The 11,242-nt window shown below is 47.0% G+C and overlaps 1 long non-coding RNA gene across 1 annotated transcript; it reads right to left on the bottom strand.

Moving 5' to 3' along the window:
- Positions 1-9,393: 9,393 nt before the first annotated feature.
- LOC122925082 lies at positions 9,394-10,272 on the bottom strand. Its single transcript, XR_006387515.1, has 3 exons — positions 10,209-10,272; positions 9,757-9,880; positions 9,394-9,442 (listed from the first exon to the last, which is right to left on the bottom strand). It is a non-coding gene; the product is annotated as an uncharacterized LOC122925082 (long non-coding RNA).
- Positions 10,273-11,242: the final 970 nt, after the last annotated feature.

Here is an 11,242-nt window from a genome sequence, read left to right as displayed (position 1 = left end):
CAGTTATGAAGAGGAGCCAGCAAGGAAGCAGGAGCAGGAGTAGAAAATGTTGAATGAGACGGGCCTTTTCCGCCATGCCCCCCTTTTAGACTTGGCGTGAGCGGGGAAAAGTGGCAGATCGTAAATGACCCCCTATATTGCTAAATTGTTTATTACAGAGTTAGCTGCAACATCTATAGCAATGTACTGGGTGAGAAAACCCCTTTACGTACGGTACATTTTAGTAAATTTATGCTATATCTTTAATGGTTTTGCCTTTTGCCCTGAACGAGTCCAGTCACCTCCATTTTTAAGTGCGGTTTGTGTTACTGTGTATTTGCTATAAGTGTGGCCGGTGTTAGAGTGAGCCTGCCTGCGAGAGGGGCGCTGTGGGGTTTTCTACGAGTCCCTAGATGGCGGCAGCGTGTTGGGGTGCTATAAAAGGCTGTGTCGGCGTGTGATTTATGTGCAATCTGTGGCCTGGGTGCAGGGGCGTGCGAGATTGAGTGGGTGAAATAGATCAACAGCTCACGTGACAGGAAGGTCCCCGTATGTGACCTTACATTTCCTCCACAGTGTTATGGGTTTTGCACATTTACCGTATTTTTCGCTTTATAAGACGCACCTAGATTTTTGAGGAGGAAAATAAGGAAAAAATAATATTTTGAACCAAAAGGTGTGCTTTTGGTGAGTTTTGAACTATTGGTGATCTGTGGATGACGCACTGTTATGGGGGGGGGGGGGATCTGTGGATGACGCACTGTTATGGGGGGGGGGGGGAATCTGTGGATGACGCACTGTTATGGGGGGGGGGGGGGATCTGTGCATGACGCACTGTTATGGGGGGGGGATCTGTGGATGACGCACTGTTATGGGGGGGGGGATCTGTGGATGACGCACTGTTATGGGGGGGGATCTGTGGATGACGCACTTTTATGGGGGGGGGGGATCTGTGGATGACGCACTGTTATGGGGGGGGGGATCTGTGGATGACGCACTGTTATGGGGGGGGGACCTGTAGATGACACTTATGGGGGGGGGACCTGTAGATGACACTTATGGGGGGGGACCTGTAGATGACACTTATGGGGGGGGACCTGTAGATGACACTTATGGGGGGGGACCTGTAGATGACACTTATGGGGGGGGACCTGTAGATGACACTTATGGGGGGGGACCTGTAGATGACACTTATGGGGGGGGACCTGTAGATGACACTTATGGGGGGGGACCTGTAGATGACACTTATGGGGGGGGACCTGTAGATGACACTTATGGGGGGGGACCTGTAGATGACACTTATGGGGGGGGACCTGTAGATGACACTTATGGGGGGGGACCTGTAGATGACACTTATGGGGGGGGACCTGTAGATGACACTTATGGGGGGGATCTGTAGATGACACTTATGGGGGGGATCTGTAGATGACACTTATGGGGGGGGGGGGGGATCTGTAGATACACTGCTATGGGGGGGGGGGGATCTGTGGATGATACACTGCTATTGGGGGGGGGGGGGGATCTGTGGATGACACACATATAGCATCTTCTGTAATGGGGGGTCACTATTCACACAGGGACACTATACTGTGACACATATGATACTGCGACCAGCATAAGATGATCTTATGCTGGTCACAGTATCATATGTGTCGCAGTATATTGTCCCTGTGTGAATAGTGACCCCCATTACACCACCGGGCACCCGCTCACATCAGTCGTTATATGTAAAATCTTTTCATGTAATGCTCCAGCAATGGCTATGCTTTCTTCTGAAACAGTACTCACTATCAAAGCAGCGGTCCGGCCGGCGCGTGACGTCACTCACTCAGTCAGTCAGTCACGCTCCTGCCAGCTTCATTAATGAAGAGGGGGGGAGCATGACCGAGTGAGTGACGTCACGCGCCGGCCGGACCGCTGCTTTGATAGTGAGTACTGTTACAGAAGAAAGCAGAGCCATTGCTGGAGCATTACATGAAAAGATTTTACATATAAAAGACTGCTGTGAGCGGGGCCCGGTGCAATGGAGTACAGTGACTGCACCGGGCCCCGCTCACAGAAGTTTTCATATGTAAAGTCCATTCATTTAATCGGCAGGCAGGTCGGCAGTGTAACGTCACTCACTCATTCATGCTCCGTCCACTTCATTAATGAAGCAGGAGCGTGAGTAGTGAGTGAGGTTACGCTGCCGGCCGGCCTGCCCCTTTGATAGGGAGTACTATTACAGGGGATTACGCTAGTTTAAAGCAGAGCCACTGCTTGAAGATTACATGAATGGACTTTACATATAAAAACTGCTGTGAGCGGGCCCCGATGTAATGGAGTACAGTGACTGCACCGGGCCCCGCTGCGAGTGAAACAGCAGTTGCCGGCCTCCAGCCCCTCCTCGCTGATACATCGCAGGCTGCACTGTGCAGCATAGCGGCTGGCGATGTATCAGTGTCAGACATTTAAAAAGCGCTCCATTCGCTTTATAAGACGCACTGCCATTTCCCCCCACTTTTTTGGGGGGGAAAGTGCGTCTTATAAAGTGAAAAATACGGTATATTGTTTTTCTTGCGTTTTAATTCATACTGGAAAAAAAATAAATATATAAAAACTTTGTAAACTAATTTTTTCTTTGCATCGCCTCACTAAGACCTCCATAATTTTTTACTGTACAGAGCTGTGTTAGGGCTTCTTTTTTTGCATTACAATCTGTGGTTTTACTGATAACATTTTGGAGTGTGTGTGACTTTTTGATCACTTATTTTTTTTTCAGTTTTTTTGGGGGAGAAGTGAAGTGACAAAAAATGGCGAATAAGCGATTCTGATGTTTTTTTTCCCATTATGCCATTCGTCGTATGGGATAATTAATATTTTATATAAACTTTTCTTTCCTTTGTTTTACACTTTTTGATAGTTCCATTAGGGGACTTGAACAAGCAAGCATCATCTTCAGACCATTCAGGAGGACAGACGCTGCAGTGCACACCATACAGCTCCCCCGATCCCCGCCAGTGGGAGCCGTTGCACGCCCGGGTTAGAGTGCTCCTGGGTTTTTGAGCTCCCAGATGCCGTGGTCACATTTGGGTTTAAATGTGTGCGATCGCTGTTCGACAATAGAAAACATTACCTTTTTTTCCCAATAAATGTTTCAATTGAACGAGTGCTGCGGATTTACTACCTACGTTTATACTGGGATCCAGAGCCAGGATCCGACACTGAGAGTAACAGAATACCCTGGACTACCATCAGGTACCCAGTACTGGTAGTCACTGTCCACCCTACTAAGGGTTTGGAGTGCTGCCTTTGGACTTAGGCTACTTTCACACTAGCATTAATATTTTCAGGTATTGAGATTCGTCTCAATACCGGAGAAAAACGCTTCAGTTTTGTCCCCATTCATTGTCAATGGAGACAAAACGGAACAGAACGGAGCGCCCCAGAATTCATTCCATTCCATTTGGTTGCATTACCATACCGGAGAGCAAGCTGCGGTTTTATTTCCGTCCTGGGATGTAGAGCAAATAGAAAACGGAGATGATGACGGATCCATCTTGGCTATGTTAAAGATAATACAACCGGATCCGTTCATAACGGATGCAGATGGTTGTATCATCAGTAACCGAAGCGTTTTTGATGATCCATAACGGATCAGGCAAAAACACATTTTAGAAACCACATCCCCCACAGAATTACCAGGGGGTGCGGTGAGCGTTTTGACCACACTGGTGTTTTGCAAAAATTATAGAGGTTGTCTCATCTCGCCGTTACTTAGGTGATTAACGGGCACATTTATTGAGACGGGCGTTTTAGACACTAGTCTTAATAAACCCCTGAGCTGGCGGTGGATCCGCCAACGTTATGATCCTGCGCCAGTTCTAAATGTAAGACCGCTTCCGAGCTGTCTTACAATTAGACCTTTTTCTACACCTAAAACAGGCATGGAAAATGATGAATGAGATGGGCCTGCCGACCCCTTTCCCGTCCACAATTTTAGACCTGGTGTGAAAGGGGAAAAGTCGCAGATAGCGCCACAACTAACCGTCGCGCTGCCATCTGTGCATGAAATATGCCTAATTTAGGTGTATTTCTGATTAGTAAATGGCCCCCTAAGTCCTGACCAACAGTTGACCGGGAAACAGAAGAATGCGCCAGCGCTCGCTGTTTCAATAGTGTCCATTGCAATGCATAGGAGCTACAGAAAAAGCGTAGCACAGCAAGCTGTAGTGTTACCCTAACAATGGATGCTACTGTTTCCTGCCACCTGTTGGTAAGGACTTAGTCTCATCTTAGTAAAGGCACCATGAGACAACCCCTTTAATACAGAGCAGATACTATTTGGAGTTTTATATATGGTATTGGTGCTGCAGGACCACAGCCATCGGCGGGGGTATTGGGTGTGTGCTGTTTGAAGAGGAGGCAGTGCTCCATGCGAGCGCCGCTTCCTCTTCATTACACTGCACTTCACCTAAAAAATGCAGCGCAATACAAGTACTCGCTTCACAGAAGACAAGGTGTAGTGTGAAGACCAGGAAGCGGCGCTCACACGGAGTGCCGTCTACTTGTCTCATAAGTGATCAGATCGGATATTGATGACTTATCCAGACAACAGACCATCGGTATGTTAATGGCTGGACAACCCCGGGAACCCTTTCCTGCACAATGAGGTACATGTAGATCACTGGCGGCATGTAATTCCTAAACAATGGCATACATGAAGTCCATCATGATAGCAGAGACACAAAAGCTGTGCCCCCATAATCCCCAGTGGGTGTGTGGATGTGACTGACCGTCATGTCCTGCAGGAACAGCCGGGATCAGAGAAGAATCTGATCAGAGATCGCCGTCAGCTGGATAAGGAGAACACTTCATGATGTGATGAGGACATCTCTAATCAGAGAGCAGCGCAGCAGCCGGTGATCAGATTCTCCTCCTGCCCTGAAGGCACCAAGGATAGAATCTGTGGTCACTTTCTCCATTCATGATTCCATACCTGTGGTGACATCTCCAGGAATGTCCTCCTCCACCTCACTCCTACACGGGGGATCGCCCATCATCCTCTCTTCTTCATCCTCCACTTTAATAATAATGAGCTCTTGATTTATCTGTAAAAATTCAGTAACAGATCCACATAACAGACCCCCACAATCTATGACCCCTCTATGACTGCAGGACCCCCCTATATAGATGTGTATAGGACTCAGCTCCATCTACCTGAGGATTCTCTGGGACCTTCTCCTCTGGACAGTCCTGGGAATACAGAGGACGGGGACATCTCTCTGGTGGATTTCTCCTTCTGGATCCATCTGTGGAGACACAAGCACACAGTGACTGAATACATGGCCTCCTGTAGAGCTGTCTATAGATCAGACACTTCTCTCAGCTCCTTCACTTCTAGGTTTAGTTATCAGGGGAAATAACAATATTCTGCTCCTCACCACCTGTGCCGAGGGCCCAGCATCTAGCAGACCACAAGACTGAAGTATCCTCTGGTCTATGACAGCAAATATGACTTTTGTCCATGTTTGGAGGATGAGTATACAGTTATAAGTGTCAGGGCCCTGCAGCACCCTACCAACCGGAAAGGATTTAGGACATTGTCCTGGCACAATGACACCTCTGAGTGAAAACCTTCATCAGTCTCACAAAGTACATACAGGAAGTAAAACAACTACTCCCAGTATCCTCTCCACCAGGCACAGAGGTGCTGGAGGAAGCTCTACATCTATATCTCCCTCCAAGTCTCCTTTCAAGGGAAGACAATTCCTGTCTTCTTAGGAGTTGTTATGGTAAATCAGGGAAGCAAAAATAAAAATATATGATGCCATTTACTGGATATTTACTGTGGGCCCCCGACAGCCCCATGACAGAGACTGCCGCCCTGCTGGACAGGAACCCCTGAGACAAATGGAAAACCCATCCTTCTCTGTGAGACAGTTATGGGGAGGCTGGCTTGCTGCTCATGGAGCAGGACGCTTCTCTCTTGTGCTCACAGGTAGGGATGAGCCAATCGACTTCGGATGAAACATCCAAAGTCGATTTGCATAAAACTTTGTTCCAGTATTAGAATGTATTGGCTCCGGGGAACGTGGTCTGCACGCTGATGGCGCCGGCTGCTTGATGCTGTAGCTTCGGACCTAGAAACTCCATAACCACCCCAAAGCGGCTAACCCTGCATTTGTGGAGAAACCCTTACCAGCCATATACTTGACTCACACCATGGTGAAGGTAAAAAAGGAGGCCAGCCCCGGCTAAACTCACCAAATTTTTTGGTAAAGCGGCGACCCCGGACTCGGGCCTACTTCACGCCTCACCACTTGTGCATCCGGCCTCACCTGCACCCTCGTCAAGCCTGCAATCAGGCTCTAGGGCAGATGGTCGCCCGGGCCTGTCCCCTCATCCACTCACGGAGGGAACGCTACGCTTGCTCCTAGATTCAGCCAGGGAGAAGGAACGCTCAGGGAGAAAAGCGGATGTCTCCTCCCTGGTGTTCCTTAGCATACAGTGCGGGAGACAGGAACGGGGGCCACACCAGGCGAACGGAGCGGCGCCCAGATATAATAGTAAGTGCAGGGAGATCCCTGGGCACCGCTCTACCTTTTACCAATACCTGCAGATAAGACACTATCTGAACACAGTCTCTCTCACCAACACTGCGAATCCACCCAAAGGCCCACACCGTAGAGGACTCTCCATAATCTACTCTGAACTCCTGTACCCTCTGCAGGGATCGAAGATGGGAAGAGGAATTAAATAAATCCTTTCCTCTGGAACAATGGAAATCTGCCCTATATTGGTCAATTAAATGCTCTCACTGCATTAACCATGCTGAACAGAGTAGAAAGATTCAATTATGTTGGTATCTCACTCCGAACAGACTGCACCACACAGTCCCGAACTACTCTTCCCTCTGTTGGCGTAAGTGTGGTTCCAGGGCCCCCCCCCATATGTGGTGGTTCTGCCCAACGGTTTCACCATTGTGGAGAGCGACAGAAAATTTGCTAGAGGAGGTTCTGGACGCCCACACTCCCTCGGCTCCAGGACTGGCGATTCTGAGTATTGGTCTAGATAGCATTCATCCATCCTTCCGATGGCTAGTGTCACATATTCTCACGGCCACGCGCAAGGTAATAGCGAGACATTAGAAACAACCAGCCATCCCTAACATGTCGGAGGTCATCCTAATGGTAAACTTACATATGATGTATGAGCTGGTTTTCGCCCCCTCCTTGCAGTCCAGGATAAGAGCACACAATCAATGGCTGACGTGGCTTTCTAGTGCCCACGCCACTCTGCCGCCAACCGCCCTACTATAAAAGAATGTTTAAGGACTCAGTAGCCTGGATATAGACCCCCTTTACAGACCACGCTGTGGAGACTGTGGGCTATGAGAATTTGCTCCTACAACTGTATATGCAAAGTATTTCGGTCTCATGTCTTATACTGTATAGTAAATGTGACAATGCCATGTATCACGTCTTCTTTTTGTGTCATTTTGGATCTTCCTTTTTTTTTTATTATTTATTATGTACTACTCAACATGTATAATATGCTTGAAAATCAATAAAAAAAAGTTATTACACAAAGTCTTGCGAGACTTCGCGAAGCAATAACTTCGGCTCATCGGCGCCAATACATTCCAATACTGTACGGAGCAGGAGCAGTATTGGAACAAAGTTTTATGCAAACCGACTTCGGATGTTTCATCTCTACTCACAGGCCCCGACACTGAAAATCAAGGCTGTGAAGTCAGAATAGAAGCTAGTTTTGAATGATGTTGGAGTCTATAGAAATGTACCAACTCCACTTAAATATTATATTAATAGTGTGTAATTAATTTATTAACTTCCATATAAGTTTAGAAAAGTTCAGAAATTAATCAAATATATTTTATGTTCCATCCGTCTATGATACTTAAAGGGAACCTGTCACCGGGATTTTGTGTATAGAGCTGAGGACATGGGTTGCTAGATGGCCGCTAGCACATCCGCAATACCCAGTCCCCATAGCTCTGTGTGCTTTTATTGTGGGAAAAAAACCGATTTGATACATATGCAAATTAACCAGAGATGAGTCCTGTACATGAGATGAGTCAGGGACAGGACTCATCTCAGGTTAATTTGCATATGTATCAAATCGGGTTTTTTTACACAATAAAAGCACACAGAGCTATGGGGACGGGGTATTGCGGATGTGCTAGCGGCCATCTAGCAACCCATGTCCTCAGCTCTATACACAAAATCCCGGTGACAGGTTCCCTTTAATTATCAAAATCAATAATATTTAGGGTGTTCTAGTGATGATATATAATCAGCTCTCACCTCTCCTTTGTTCTCTCCTGTCCTTATACTATACACAGTGATAAGCAGGGTGTGCTAGTGATGATATATAATCAGTTCTCCAATCTCCTGTGTTCTAGTGATGATAGATAATCAGTTCTCCCCTCTTCTGTGTTCTGGTGATGATAGATAATCAGTTCTCCCCTCTCCTGTGTTCTAGTGATGATAATCAGTTCTCCCCTCTCCTGTGTTCTAGTGATGATAGATAATCAGTTCTCCCCTCTTCTGTGTTCTAGTGATGATAGATAATCAGTTCTCCCCTCTCCTGTGTTCTAGTGATGATAGATAATCAGTTCATCCCTCTCCTGTGTTCTAGTGATGATAGATAATCAGTTCTCCCCTCTTCTGTGTTCTAGTGATGATAGATAATCAGTTCTCCCCTCTTCTGTGTTCTAGTGATGATAGATAATCAGTTCTCCCCTCTTCTGTTCTAGTGATGATAGATAATCAGTTCTCCCCTCTTCTGTGTTCTAGTGATGATAGATAATCAGTTCTCACCCCTACTGTGTTCTCTCCTGCCCTTATACTATAACCAGTGATAAGCAGGGTGTTCTAGTGAGGATGTACAATCAGTTCTCACCTCTCCTGTGTTCTCTCCTGTCCTTATACTATAATCAGCGATAAGGATGTTCTAGTGATATTAAGTCCTCCCCTCATACTATAAACAGTCATAAGCAGGATAACCCCTTTAATATTGTTTTGTGGTGTTATTTTTTTATTTTTTACATGTCACTGCACATGACGGCTCTTACCCTGTGATATAAGAGGCTGGTGCTCCTCCATCATGGCCTCCTTGTACAGATCCTTGTGTCCTTCTATATACTCCCACTCCTCCATGGAGAAATAGACAGTGACATCCTGACACCTTATAGGAACCTGACAACACAATGACACCGTCATCACCCAGACCCCTCCAGTGCTGTTACTGGAGAATTTCCCAGCATTCCCAGCAGTGTCACCTCTCCAGTCAGCAGCTCCATCATCTTGTGGGTGAGTTCTAGTATCTTCTGCTCATGTATCAGGGGGTGAGGGGGAGGCTCTGTGATGGGGTGAGGGGTCCTGCTCTGCCCTCCTGACTCCTGGAGATGGATGATGGGAGTCACACAGTCCACCGATGTCTTCTTCACTATTGTGTACTTCTGTGGATGGAGAGAGACACTTAGGGAATAAACCCTTCAGGGGCCATGTGCTCTCCTCCGGCCCTTTCCTCCGGGTACAACGTGCCTACTTACCTTCTCATGGCTCCTACAACATGACTATTGGTCACTGGTCACATGACACATCACTCACCATACTGGGGGCTGATCTTCAGGTTCTCCATCACTTGGAAGGTCTGGAGGCCGTTCTCCAGGACCCTGGACTCTTCCTATCACTTCCTATGATGGATTCTCCTTCCCGATGTCTGACTTGTTACAGAATACAATAAAGAGGAGAGAAATCTAGAAAAGTTTACCTCTCCGCTCAGCAGGGAGATGATCTCCAAGGTGAGGTCTAATATTCTTCTGCTGATCTCCTTCCTGTCCATCCTTGGTGGCTCATTCAGGAGAAGGCTCGTATTGCTGGTTTTCTTCATCCCCCTCCAAAAACACGAATAAAGGTTAATCAGTGAGTCCCATGTCCCCGATAATGAGGCCGAGAAAATGTACAACTCATCCCGCAAAACTCAGACCCTCATAAAGCTGCACTGACGGGAAAACCCTGAGCTCCGGGTGTATCTAAGCTCCTGGCAGTGCAGTGTGTATCTAAGCTCCTGGCAGTGCATATTCTCTCATCCAGCAGTGAATGATGACAACCCCCACTATCCCTACTACTCCCCCCATCATACTAAGCTAAGGAGCAGAGAAGGATTCCTTGTGTGACATGTCTGAGCTCTCCACCACACTGTCTCCTCACAGCTCATCTTACCTGCAGGCTGGAGGAATGGCTGATACCAGAGAGAACAAGAGCCCTGACTACCGACCAGGACCTGCCCAGTATCTGCTGCACTGCCAGAGCCGGAAGACCTATGATGACGTCACTGTCATGTGCACAATACAGTGGGCGGAGCTCAGGAACGGAGAGGATAGGAAGAGGTGAAGGACCTGTGATGATGTCACTATCATGTGATCAGTGCGGTGGGCGGAGCTTAGATGAGAATAAGAAGTGTTAGAGCTGGGATCATCATGTGACTTGAGGGGGCGGGGCTTAGCCTGTAGGAAGTAATAGGAAGGGATTTTCTTCTGCAGAGTCCTGGACATGATGGGAGTTGTACTCTTCTCTTCTTATAACTACTCCCTGCAGTGTCCACTTCTGTAATGATAGCCTGGACCTGCTGGGAGGTGTAGTTCTCTGCTATATCTTGTAATAACCTAGACCTGCTGGCAGTTGTAGTTGGTATAACGTGTATAAAGGGACTCGGTGACATTTCCTATACTGCATCACATGGGGTGACAATGCGACACCTCAGAAATACATGACATGAAATGACGCATTTATTTAACCCCTTCCATTCAGTTATACAAATCATTTTTGTGCCTTTTTTTCTTTGATAAATGCGGCTTTATAGTTATGTAATTTTTTTATTTTTTTTTGTTAAAAAAAAAAGAGGGAGCGGAATAGTCCATCATCTTTTCATATCTTTGTCGTAGTCCATCCTGCAACTGAAATATTTTCTTTATTATGCCCCAGTCATTTTGATGTATGAGATGTATGGATTTTGGTCGCTGGGGACGGGGCTAGAAGCTGCGCTGCGACGAGTGGGGGCTTTTTTCTAAATATTTTTTATTTTATTACCGGTGTTTTTCATCCTGTAAGATGCACTTTTTTCCCCCACAAAAAGTGGGAGGACTGGAGACCGGTGAACGCAGCGCTCCCTGTGCGAGGTCTGTTCTCGCCGGTCTCTGGACTGTAGGGCTGCAGTAAACGATTGTTTCAGTAATCGAGTATTCTATCGAATATTT

Source organism: Bufo gargarizans, chromosome 1 (genome assembly GCF_014858855.1).
Source record: "Bufo gargarizans isolate SCDJY-AF-19 chromosome 1, ASM1485885v1, whole genome shotgun sequence".
In the NCBI taxonomy this organism is placed as follows: Eukaryota; Metazoa; Chordata; class Amphibia; order Anura; family Bufonidae; genus Bufo; species Bufo gargarizans.
This window is presented reverse-complemented; position numbering and strand designations above follow the sequence as displayed.